The sequence below is a fragment of the Apteryx rowi genome, unplaced genomic scaffold (assembly GCF_003343035.1).
Source record: "Apteryx rowi isolate R43461 unplaced genomic scaffold, aptRow1 scaffold_432, whole genome shotgun sequence".
In the NCBI taxonomy this organism is placed as follows: Eukaryota; Metazoa; Chordata; class Aves; order Apterygiformes; family Apterygidae; genus Apteryx; species Apteryx rowi.
Window position 1 is genome coordinate 433,852 of NW_020450686.1, and position 11,066 is coordinate 444,917.

At 39.1% G+C, this 11,066-nt stretch overlaps 1 protein-coding gene across 3 annotated transcripts in view; it reads left to right on the forward strand.

The window, feature by feature from the left end:
• The window catches only part of PDE4D (phosphodiesterase 4D), a 371,205-nt gene that overhangs the window by 305,856 nt on the left and 54,283 nt on the right, over positions 1 to 11,066 (forward strand). The window lies entirely within an intron of this gene.

The following is an 11,066-nucleotide window of genomic DNA, read 5'->3' on the forward strand; positions in this document are numbered from 1 at the left end:
ATGAACAGTCATCCTGTTTGATTAAAAATGATTCTTTTCTGACTTTCAACAAGAAATACTCTTTAATAAGGTCAAGTTTTCTATAGTAAATGTTGGCAAATGTTGTTATGTAAATGTACAAAATCAAAAAATGTCCTATAAATTGCTAATGGGGAAAATATTTGTAATTACTTGCAAAATATTTATCTGTTTAGGGAAGTTATTAGTAGAAGGTAGAACAGAATCAAACATGTAGACTACATCTGAATTAGGAGAAAATCTGTTTTTTTCCTTACAGCATTTAGCAGAGAAGATTTTCTGTGATTAATACTAATGAACCCCTCCCTGCTGGCAGAATATATATGAGTTAATTTTACCAGATTTCCTAAGCCTAGACAACTGATTGCTCTCTTATTGCACTGGCTGTATCTTCCTGCTGCCTTCATATTTACGCCTTGAGTTGCAGAAATTTATTGTTTTTGGTATTAGCTCTGTGGACTGCAGATGTCTGCTTGGTTTTGTATTCTATAAAAGACAGTGCAGTTCTTGGGGTAGGAGATTGGGATGAAGCTACAGGTTCTAATTACAGGTTTGTGTACAAAGAGAAAAGAGGTTATCCATAGTGAGAAATGCAGTTACTTATGTTTCTTTAGGTATGTTCCAGTATCTTTCCTTTGAAACCCATGGAATGAGTAGATGAGAAACTCTTACAGATATTACGTCTAGAAATGATATTTTGAAATTGGAAGAGCTCTAGCTCACCTGGCAAAAGTGTCCTTAGAAGATGATTAACAAACCTCATCTTTAAAAGGAAAAAGGAAAAAAAAAAGATTGTTGACATGTTGAAATCGGCTTTTTGCACATATGAATGTCATAGGATTAAGAACAATATGTTTTAATGATGAATTGAGTCACAAAATATGGATCTTTATTCCACAGTGCTTTTTCTTGCTGTTAGGAAATCAAACATTCTGAGAAACAAGTTTTATATTCTTTACTGTGCCAAGCTTCCTTTTGCAGCACTGATGAGGAATCATTAGTGAGCTTGTTAAGGCTCCTTATTCTCGGGGCAAATTTGCACATTAACCTCAGTTACTATGAAACCTACAGCAACTGGCTGTGGTGAGATCCCAGACTGCTGGAATAGTCAGATTGCCAAATCTAGCTGATTGTCTTAAGAGGTTCAGAATTCTTATTGCTATTTTTCACTAGAAAATAACAGTTGTAAAAAACAAAAATTTTTCACTGTCACTGAAGTGTACACTGGGAAAAATTTCTCAGCTTCATTAGAGAATGTTACTGGAATAGCAGTATCAGGGCATTGCTCTGGCGTGTGGCTGCCCCCAGCTGAAGTACCTCCACAGCCTGGTTATCAAGGTAGGACCTCAAACAATCAAGTTGTGGTGCGGATCTTGGTATCTTCTGTTGGAGCTGCTCCACTTTGTATTAGTAAATAAAACATTGAACCACAGAGATACCAATCATTTGCAGGGCAGGGAGGTGAAAAGCTTCCTTTTTATTATTTATCCATATCAGAAGAACTTCAGCAGAAGAAATCAAGAGATCCACCTCAAAAGAGTCAACACCCCTGAATTCAGGACACTTGTACAGGATATGGGAGAATTATAAAAGATTTTGAACCCTGACTGTTCCAGGACAGTTGCCTAATAATCAGGCTATTAGCTATTTTAGGGTAAGATTTTATTTTATTGCATTTCAGGAAAAAAATAACAAAACTTTGAACCAGCTTGCTGTCACTCTTCTGTAGAACAGGATAAATATATATATGTATATATTTTTTTGAAATCTCAAAAGTTTTCTGGCAGGGAAAAAGATTTCCCATCCTTTCTAATTTGGACTTATATCTATGGGAGGAGAAAAGAACCCACTGGGCAATCTCTCTCAGAAAATAAGCCACAGAACAAGGTAGATTAAAAATTACTGTAATGTATCTTTCATGCACCTTTTTTTTCTTACCACTACTTTTGGTCTCTGATGATTTTACTTCATGTGTCTAAAAATTGGGACAGATCATCCATTAATGTAAAACTGTGGCACCATTTAGATCAGTGCTGAACATTTGACTCAGGGCTTTTTTAAAAAGGAAATGTAAGGAAAAAAATCCTTCTGCGGGTTTCAGGGAAATGTACTGTTAATGAATATTGTGAAAGAGCTGAAATGTGCTGTAAGGGAAAGACTGACACAGTGTTTGTCAAGTTTTAAACTTGACGCATGGAGGAGCAGGTTGAGCTGTTTTGTGGTTTTGCCTTATGACGTTTGTCAGTCGCATACCTGTCATCCAAAACAAACCCTCTCCCAGCCTGGCCTTTCACAGCAGCAAAAGTGGTGACTGATACTTACAGTGTCGTCTAGAGGGTTAGGAGCCTCTGGGATAATTTCCTGAGGCAATATGACATAGAAATATCATAGAAATAATGACTGACTCATTGTCCAGTAGAAAGAAACTGTGTGACTAACATAATTCATTCAGTTTAAAGTGCAGATTTCTTATCTATGACATAAATATAATAAAAGTTAGGCACTTCTGACTTGTGTAAGTTTTCTCTTAAAAACAACATGAAAAGCAAGTGAAGTTGTGCTTAAAAAATTATGGGAGGGGACACACAGAGCTGATGTATTTGCACAGTCTACTGTATAAATGAGATCTAATCCTGAATGGAGCTCTTGGGCACTACTATAAAAATATTTTAATATATTAATAAAAAATGACTCTAAAAAGAGAGAGAAGATATATTTATATCAGTAAATAAAACAGCTTTGAGGTTCTGTTGCAATTATTTTGTTAAAACTATGTTTATCCACCTCTTTATTCTTACAGTCTGTAGGCAAAATGATTCTTCATTTCTTCAGTGGAGTCAGAGATAAGCTTGGAATTTTACAGGACACAGGAGATGCGGTACACGATCTGCAGACTTTATAGAGTAAGGAAATGCTTCAGCACACACTTACTGGGAATAATCCATCAAGAGCATCCTCTGTCATTCAGACAGGAACTCCTAGGCCTTCACATTTTTCTGTTATCTTTAGTGGGGTACAAGGGTCCACTGCTACAGAGCATGCTGCCAGCCCAAAAGCTGCATCAGGCATCACTTGACCTGAAAGGGAAGCTTTAAAAACTAAATAAATATTGAAAGTAAAAGAGATGGTTACGGGTTGCCATGTTCTTCGTTTAGAGAAGAACGTAGACGCTTAGCCCATTTGCCCCATGTAAATGCCCTCCAGCTAATTGCATGTGAAAGGAAGGAGAACTGCTTCATAAAAGGGAAGAGAGAAAACTGATTCCTGCTACTGCCTTTTTTGCTACTTTCAGGACTGAAGAAAAATGAAGCCTCTCAGTCTCGTATTTCTCCATTTGCCCGGTTGGGAAGAGAGTCAGCTTCCCAGTGTGTAACTGGGGCTAGACCGAGAGATTTCCTGTGTCCGGGAATCCCCAGGGCACTGCACTGCCTTAATAAAGCCTTGTCTCCAGCTTGGCACTCTTGCCATCACTTCATTTAGTTTAACTTACTGGTATCATAGGAATCTATTTCAAATCTAAATTACCACCAGGAACACACAGGTTGTTTTTAGGGTGTTTTTTTCAGAAAATGGGTATGTACTACTAGCAGCCACCTATTATCTTTTGACACCATTGACCACTGTCAGCTAAATCTGACAGTGAGGTGGCAATTTATTTAATTCCTCTAAGTTATGTGAAAAAGAACAACTTTATATAGAGGACTCTATTAACACTGTCATTTAAGAAAAAAAAAAGTTTGAGCACAACACTTGCTAGACATCAGAGAACCTAGACAGAAAAGAGCCAATATGAATGCCTCAACTCTTGGAGAGTTTTCACTCAGCTTTCACATATTATCAGACTCCAGCAATCCTCTGTTGAGGTTTCTTCAGCAAAGTCCGGTTGCGGCTTTTTCTACACTTTGGGCATTTATAATTTTTAAGATTGTGTGAGCTCAGGCTGCACCATTAGTGTAGTTAAGTTCCAAAGCCAAATCAACAAGGAGACACAAATGCTTAGGAAAACAGACTTTGTTAGTTGTGGTACTCACAGCTCGCTCGCTCGCTCTCTCTCTCTCTCTCTCTTTTTTTTAAATTCTGCTGTGATTTCTGAACATATATTTATAAAGTTTTTAGCACCTTTCTTTTCAAGGACAATACAGATCTTGAAATTCTTTCCCATGTGGGACTCCCAGTTTGCAAATTTCAGTTTGGTCTAAACAAGTTCCAGCTGGTAATAAAGATTTTGTGACTGAACAGACTTACTGGGTTTTGGAGCTATTGGTCTCAGAGGAAACCAGCAGTAATCTGCTTAAAGGTGAAGTGTATGGTAGTTTCTAATTAACTTATACTGGTATTTGACAAAAACTTGAGCTATTCCTTTGTGTTCTGATTTGATGTTCTAGGAAAATAGGAAGACAAGGCTGTCAGTAGGTCTTTTTAACAGTAAAGTTTTACACGTACAAATTTAGTGACTTGTAATTCTTGTTGTTTTCATCTTAATTCCAAGAATAACATATAACAGTTGAGCTCTTCAGCAAAATCGTGATGGGGGCAATATAATAAATATCCCTTGATCCCTTCTACTAGGATCAGGCAATGTGATAGAACAGCAAACATGACAGTGTGGCTGTTTGAACCATCCACTTTTTGCCAGAATGGCTTTTATTTTCTCAACTGCTAAATTAATTTAGTTCTGCTTTGAAAATCTGTCACTTCTCTCAGTGTGTTGAATCAGCAGCAGTATCCTACTCAGAATCAAACTGTTTCACAGCTGTAAAAGGAACTGATCTCTAGGATACATCCTAGCACCTAGAAAAGTTATTTTTGTATGATGCAAGAGATAAGATTTGAAAGCAGCTTGAACGATGAACCCGTATTGGACTTCTTGCCCAAGATTCTCAGAGCTCAGGATCAACACAGTTACAACTGTTGGGAAAAAAAAAATTAAAAAGATACAGATCTGTTTCTCAAAATCCAGTTTGTTCATGAATAGAAAGCAATAAAAATGCATTCAAAGGACATTTTGCTATAGTACAAGTTGAAAACATCAGGCAAGCTTTCCTTTTTTTTTTCATTTTGTGCAAGGTTGGTTGTTTGATTGAAGGGCTTACTTCTTTTGCCTCTGAGTGACAGCAGTCCTTCTGGCAGGTTCTTACAGACAGTGGAGTAAGGAAACTATTAGTCCTTTGCCAAAAGCAGTCAGAGGGGAAGAGAGCACTAGATAGGGATGTGTGGAAACAGAAGTTCATTTGGCCTTGTGGGATTTTGGTAAGTGTAAAGAGTTGATATAAACATTCATAAACATTTTGATGTGCTCTGTCATTAAAGTGGTAAATTATTTAAATACACTGTATGTATTTAATGCTTGTTTTCCTACCTGGCTTCAATGAAAGATGCTTTTTAATAGAATGCTGTACTACTCTGGCATTGCAAGACTTTCTTGGATGAATTAATATAGAAATACTTCTAGGCCAGACATTAGAACAAGTTCTATCAGTTAGTGACTTAGTTCGAAACCTTTTTCAAGGAGTGAACCAAATCTTTGACACAGAGAAAACAGTACAGGAAGCCACCAAAAATAATAACCCCAACCCCATGCAGTGGAACTGAACTACATAGTGAGGACCAGATTATATAGTTCTCCTACAGTGGCAGGAGTCAAAAGTGTCATCCTTACATTAAACTACTTAATCCTGTTTTAAGAGCACAATATCTTCTTCCTGGACATCTGCAGCCTTCCTGTTACCTGGTTTTGTAAGAATGTAAACATATGTTGTTCATACCTTTGTCCCTGAAATACGCAGTCCTAGGGTATAAAGAGAATGGAATATAGCATATGTGGATTTCTCTGAGACCAGGAGAGAAATATGAAGTATTGGTAGAAAAATACCCTTTTCCACCTATGAAAATAGTAGCATAGTTCCTTTAGGTCCTCATTTAATGTATGTTTTGCCTGTGTATTTGTTTATATGGTCCTTTTTTATAATAAAAGTGTAAATAGAATAGTTTGACAAGTTGTCCACAAATGGACTTTATCATTTTGCGCCTATTGTTTCCTGGAGATTACTACATTTTCTGCTCAAGGAGATAAGGCAGTTTTCATATCCTAAGGCTACTGCTGCTGGCACAGCATAAAGCGGTATGTCGGATGTGATCTACAGATCTCCAGGTTCAGAAGAAGACCAGTCCTGGTCATTAGGACATGGTCTGTCTGTGTACAAGGTGACTAAATGGTACACTTGATTTTTCTTCTCTAGATGGAAATTTGGAGAGATTCCTGGCATGGAAGCGAGTAAGTGTTCAAACTGGAACTATCAAAAAAGCTTCTGAGAAATCTGCAGTAGCTGAGTTCCCTTCCCAGATGCACATTCCAAAATCTGATCAAGAGTATTTTGTTTTACTTGTGATTGTGGAGGGTGTTCAGCAACTTTCTAGGTTGATAAATCAAAGAATCTTTCATAATTACATTTTAACTACAGTATGACATCTGAACACTCCATAGAGAAAGCCTTTTGAGTCACAATACTGACGAATTTCTCTGTAAAACATAAACGCAAAATTAATTTTTTTTTCAGTTGTGATATGGGTGACTAAGAAAAGGGATGCTATTTCTATGCCGAATCAGTTTTAATATGGCTATGTTTAATAGAAGGTGGCAACGTTGACTAAAATGTCAGTCACTTCAATATATAGGCCATCAGTTAAGGCTCTAAGTACTAACAGACTCATTTACTGAAAAAAAAATCATAGTTTGAACCACAGAGTATTTTTTGAAATGCTGTGGTAGCGAGAGAAACTGAAACTCTTGGCCCAGTGATTCTGTTGCTCCAGACTTCAAGGTTACACTAGGTAGAAGAGCAAGAAGATGGTCAGAAAATGCAGGGAAGAGATCCAGGTCTGAGTCTCACAGTATACCTTCAGTTCATCTTAATTTTGACTAGCCTGGATGCTTCCAGAGCTTCTTGCAGCTGCCTACATCCCCAAAAGGCAATACACACACTGAGCATATCTGGAGCACACCACGGTTCAGCTGTGACCATTTCTTGTCTCCAAAATGCTCCTATTTTAAGGCAACACGGTAGTCAAAGCCCTTGGCTGTGTGCTTGCTAGGTCAACTTCTTTCCAGCCTCTTGGCATCCCTCAGACAATCTCAGCTGACCAGACAACAGTGAAGAATCTGGCACTTACCTCTTAAGCTGTGTTGAAATTGCTTAGAGCACTGAAAAGGCTAGCATCAGCACACTTGAGCTATAGTAGGAAAGTATAGTATTGCTTTTTGTTCTCTAGGAATACTGTGAAAATCATGATACACCATTAAATAAAATCTATACTATCCCTATTGTCATATAGTAATTTTTCCCTTTGAACAGAGTTAGTTTCTGAATAAACCAAGGGTGTGAATGAGAGTACAGCTATCTGGTGGACACCAAGTTAAGCATGAGGCAGCAATGTGCCCTTGTGGCCAAGAAGGCCAATGGTATCCTGGGGTGCATCAGGAAGAGTGTTGCCAGCAGGTCGAGGGAGGTGATCCTCCCCCTCTACTCAGCCCTGGTGAGGCCACATCTGGAGTACTGCGTCCAGTTCTGGGCTCCCCAGTACAAGAGGGATGTGGCACTACTGGAGCAAGTCCAGCGAAGGGCTACAAAGATGATTAGGGGACTGGAGCATCTCTCTTATGAGGAAAGGCTGAGAGAGCTGGGCCTGTTTAGCYTRGAGAAGAGAAGGCTGAGAGGRGATCTTATCAATGTGTACAAGTATCTGAAGGSAGGGTGTCRAGAGGATGGGRCCAGACTCTTYTCAGTGGTGCCCAGCGACAGGACGCGAGGCAACGGGCACAAACTGAAACACAGACGCTTCCATCTGAACATGAGGAAAAACTTCTTCACGGTGAGGGTAACAGAGCACTGGAACAGGTTGCCCTGAGAGGTTGTGGAGTCTCCTTCTCTGGAGATATTCAAAACCTGCCTGGACGCAATCCTGTGCAATGTGCTCTAGGTGACCCTGCTTGAGCAGGGGGGTTGGACTAGATGATCTCCAGAGGTCCCTTCCAACCTCAACCATTCTGTGATTCTGTGATCTCTAGTGTTGTATTAGGAGCCATGCTAATGATCGACTCTTTTATACACATGGACACTAGAACATCCCTTTTTAAAAAAAATGGGTGTGCAATGCCAAGTGATTATGGCTAAACTTTGTTCTTTTTGTTAGTCTTTGATTTGTTTCTCCTAGGTACTGTACTGAAAGCTAGACGTGGTGAGATTGTTTATATTAATCTGTGAACTGGAAAGAGAACAGTTGCTGTCACTTCCTTTTTTTTAAAACCATATATGAAGTAGTATGCAAATTTTTGAAGTAACTGGTGTTTCTCTCAGAAACCGTATTTCTTTCCCTCTTATTAAGGCCTAATGAGTTACAGAAAGAATCTCTGAAATTTCAAAAAAGAACTCTAATTTACAGAAGTTAATCTGTTTTGGGACTCCATCCCTGGCAATCTCTTCTTGATTGTTCTGCTGATATAAAGGGGCCACTGAAACAACAGCCTGCATACCCTTTCTGAAGGACACCGAAATGGGTCTAGCCCTCTTCCACTTGTGTAATGTTGACAAAAAGCTCGCTCCTGTGTCTACACCACAAACTGATTGGTAGACTATCCAGGCTGGCAATAATTACATGGTAACACAGAGGTCAGAAACAGTTTTGTGAGGCTGTCAAATCTGGGTGGCTGCTATTTATTTTTTTATTTTTAGCTCAGCAGTGACAGGGTGTTATACTTAAAAGCTGTTAACCTAGACAATGTTTTCCATGACATTTTATAACAACAAAAGTGTGGACCAAATTTAGAACTTCACTACCGTTTGGAAAAGCTTTCCTTGGCTGCTCAACAATCTGTGGGAGCCGTGGGAACGAAGGCGGTAGCTTGCTTTGATGAGCACCTTGTCACTACTTAGAACCCTTCTTTCTTCTGTTTAAGATACTAGGGCTGGCCTGAGGTCTACGACCTGAGAACATGTATGGGGTGCTGAATCCTGCAAGTCAGGCTGATGGTCTTTAGCCTGCCAGTGCTCATTAGGATTTTGCATAGTCAAACTGGTCCGCCAGCATCAGTGCAGGGCCCCTGAGCGCCAGGAGCCTGCTGAAGTGTGGGACTCAGGCCCGTGAGGCCACCAGAAACCTCCGTGCTGTTTGCGAGGGATTCTGGTTTCTAACATACTTTGAGATACGCAGGGAAGGTGGATAGTGGATAAAGACACACAACTGTAAGGTGCTGTTGATGACATATTTTTAATACACAGATAAGAAGGGATATATGTTTCAAAATTAATAAACAACAAACAGAACATGTTATTAGTTTAACTTAAATTGGCATCCTTCAACATTTTTTTATCGCTTTCATACTTCTCAGAAAAACCTCACATTCTTACAGTCTTAAGTATTTGAAGGGGTGATGCTTACTTGTGAAGCAAAATACGAATTTCCCAATATCTGATTTTCAAAAAATGCTGAAGGGCAGGCTGCAGGCAAGCTAGACAACAAAACAGTGTTGTACATATTCATTTTACCTCACTTCATTATGTGTTTTATCCTCAAAGAAATCATTGTATAAGGTCATCAGATAACTGCATATGTTAAACTCATCTCTGCTTCGCCAGAAATATTTAACACAGTACACTTACAAACATATTATGAACAAAGTTTCTTACATTTCTAGCATGGATCTGGATGAAATCTGCACTTTGAGGTCAATGTACAAAGTGTTCACTTTCAAGAACTAGTCGCAGTTATGACTATTTAAAAATAATTTAGGAGGCTAGTGAGGTGAGCTGTGATGTCTGTTGTATTGCAGAATTTCACAGATTCTCTTCTGATGGATAAAGAGTCTGGAAAATCCTGTCTTTATTTGTCAGGGGAATTTGGGGGGGGATTGGGAAGCATTTATAGTAAGTATGACATGTCTGAAATACAGTGTTTACAATTCAGTAGGGATGTTGTTGTTGAGTATCTGTTAATGCTATGTTAACTGAAGTACAGATTAACCATGATGCAGGCAAATGCTGAAAATTTTTCATTAAACAGCTCTGCCAATTAATCTCAATCCAAACTTCTTGTTCTTGTCTTGCCTTTTTTCCAAAAATGAGTGGAGGCTATTCAAAATTCTGTAGTGTTTTTGAAATATCCACAAGTATGCACAAAGTTTAACAGCTTTGAAGGAACCCAAAGTTCTGGAGCATGTGCTCTGTAATATAAAAAGAGATGAATCCACTATGAATCCTGCATGTCAAAACTGTAATGCAATGAACTATTTAGCACTAGTCCATGCTGAAGTATCTTATTTAAAAAGGAGTTTTAGTTAATTTGTTTGCCTGATCTTTTGCTTGTCTCACATTTTGAAAAGAAGTTAATTTAGTGTGAAACAAATTCAGGAAGATGTTTTGCATGGAAAAACAAGTCCACTGAACAAACCCTTCTCTGCCCTGGAGTTACGTTCGCATGTAGCTGATCCCAGAAGTGTGCATGCCAGCATTTTCAAAACTTGGTGTTTCAGATAAACAGTGCTCAGCTCAGTTCAGTGTGGAGAAACATTTTCCCCATCTACATCAGGGAACAAATAAAAAAGATGGGCTTTGTAGGTGCGATTTGCACCTTAGCAGTGGAATTATTTTTTTGAAATTATTTGCTTACTAACAGATCTCCTGCTGTTGGTGCTTTGCTGAAGAAGGGAATGCCTTCCTCTTTGTGGTTCAGTTCTGCGAATTTTCAGACCGTATGCTGCAACGTGACATGCAGCAATTTCGAATAAACGATGACTTTCCATACCAATATTGGGTGTCCACTTCCAAACCTCCAACCAGCCTTTTTTTTCCCCCTTAGAGCCACCATGAGATGCTTTGCATACACACGGACTTTGGGGTTAGAGCAAACATTACTGCAATATTTGAGCGTGCCTTTAGCAGCTCGCGCGCCAGCGGGGCGCAGTCACCCCCAGGAGGGGGGCGCGTTTCCTTGACCTGCTCCCCGCGCTTTATAAGTGTGGACCACGTAGTTCCCACGACGCCCCAGGACGTTGC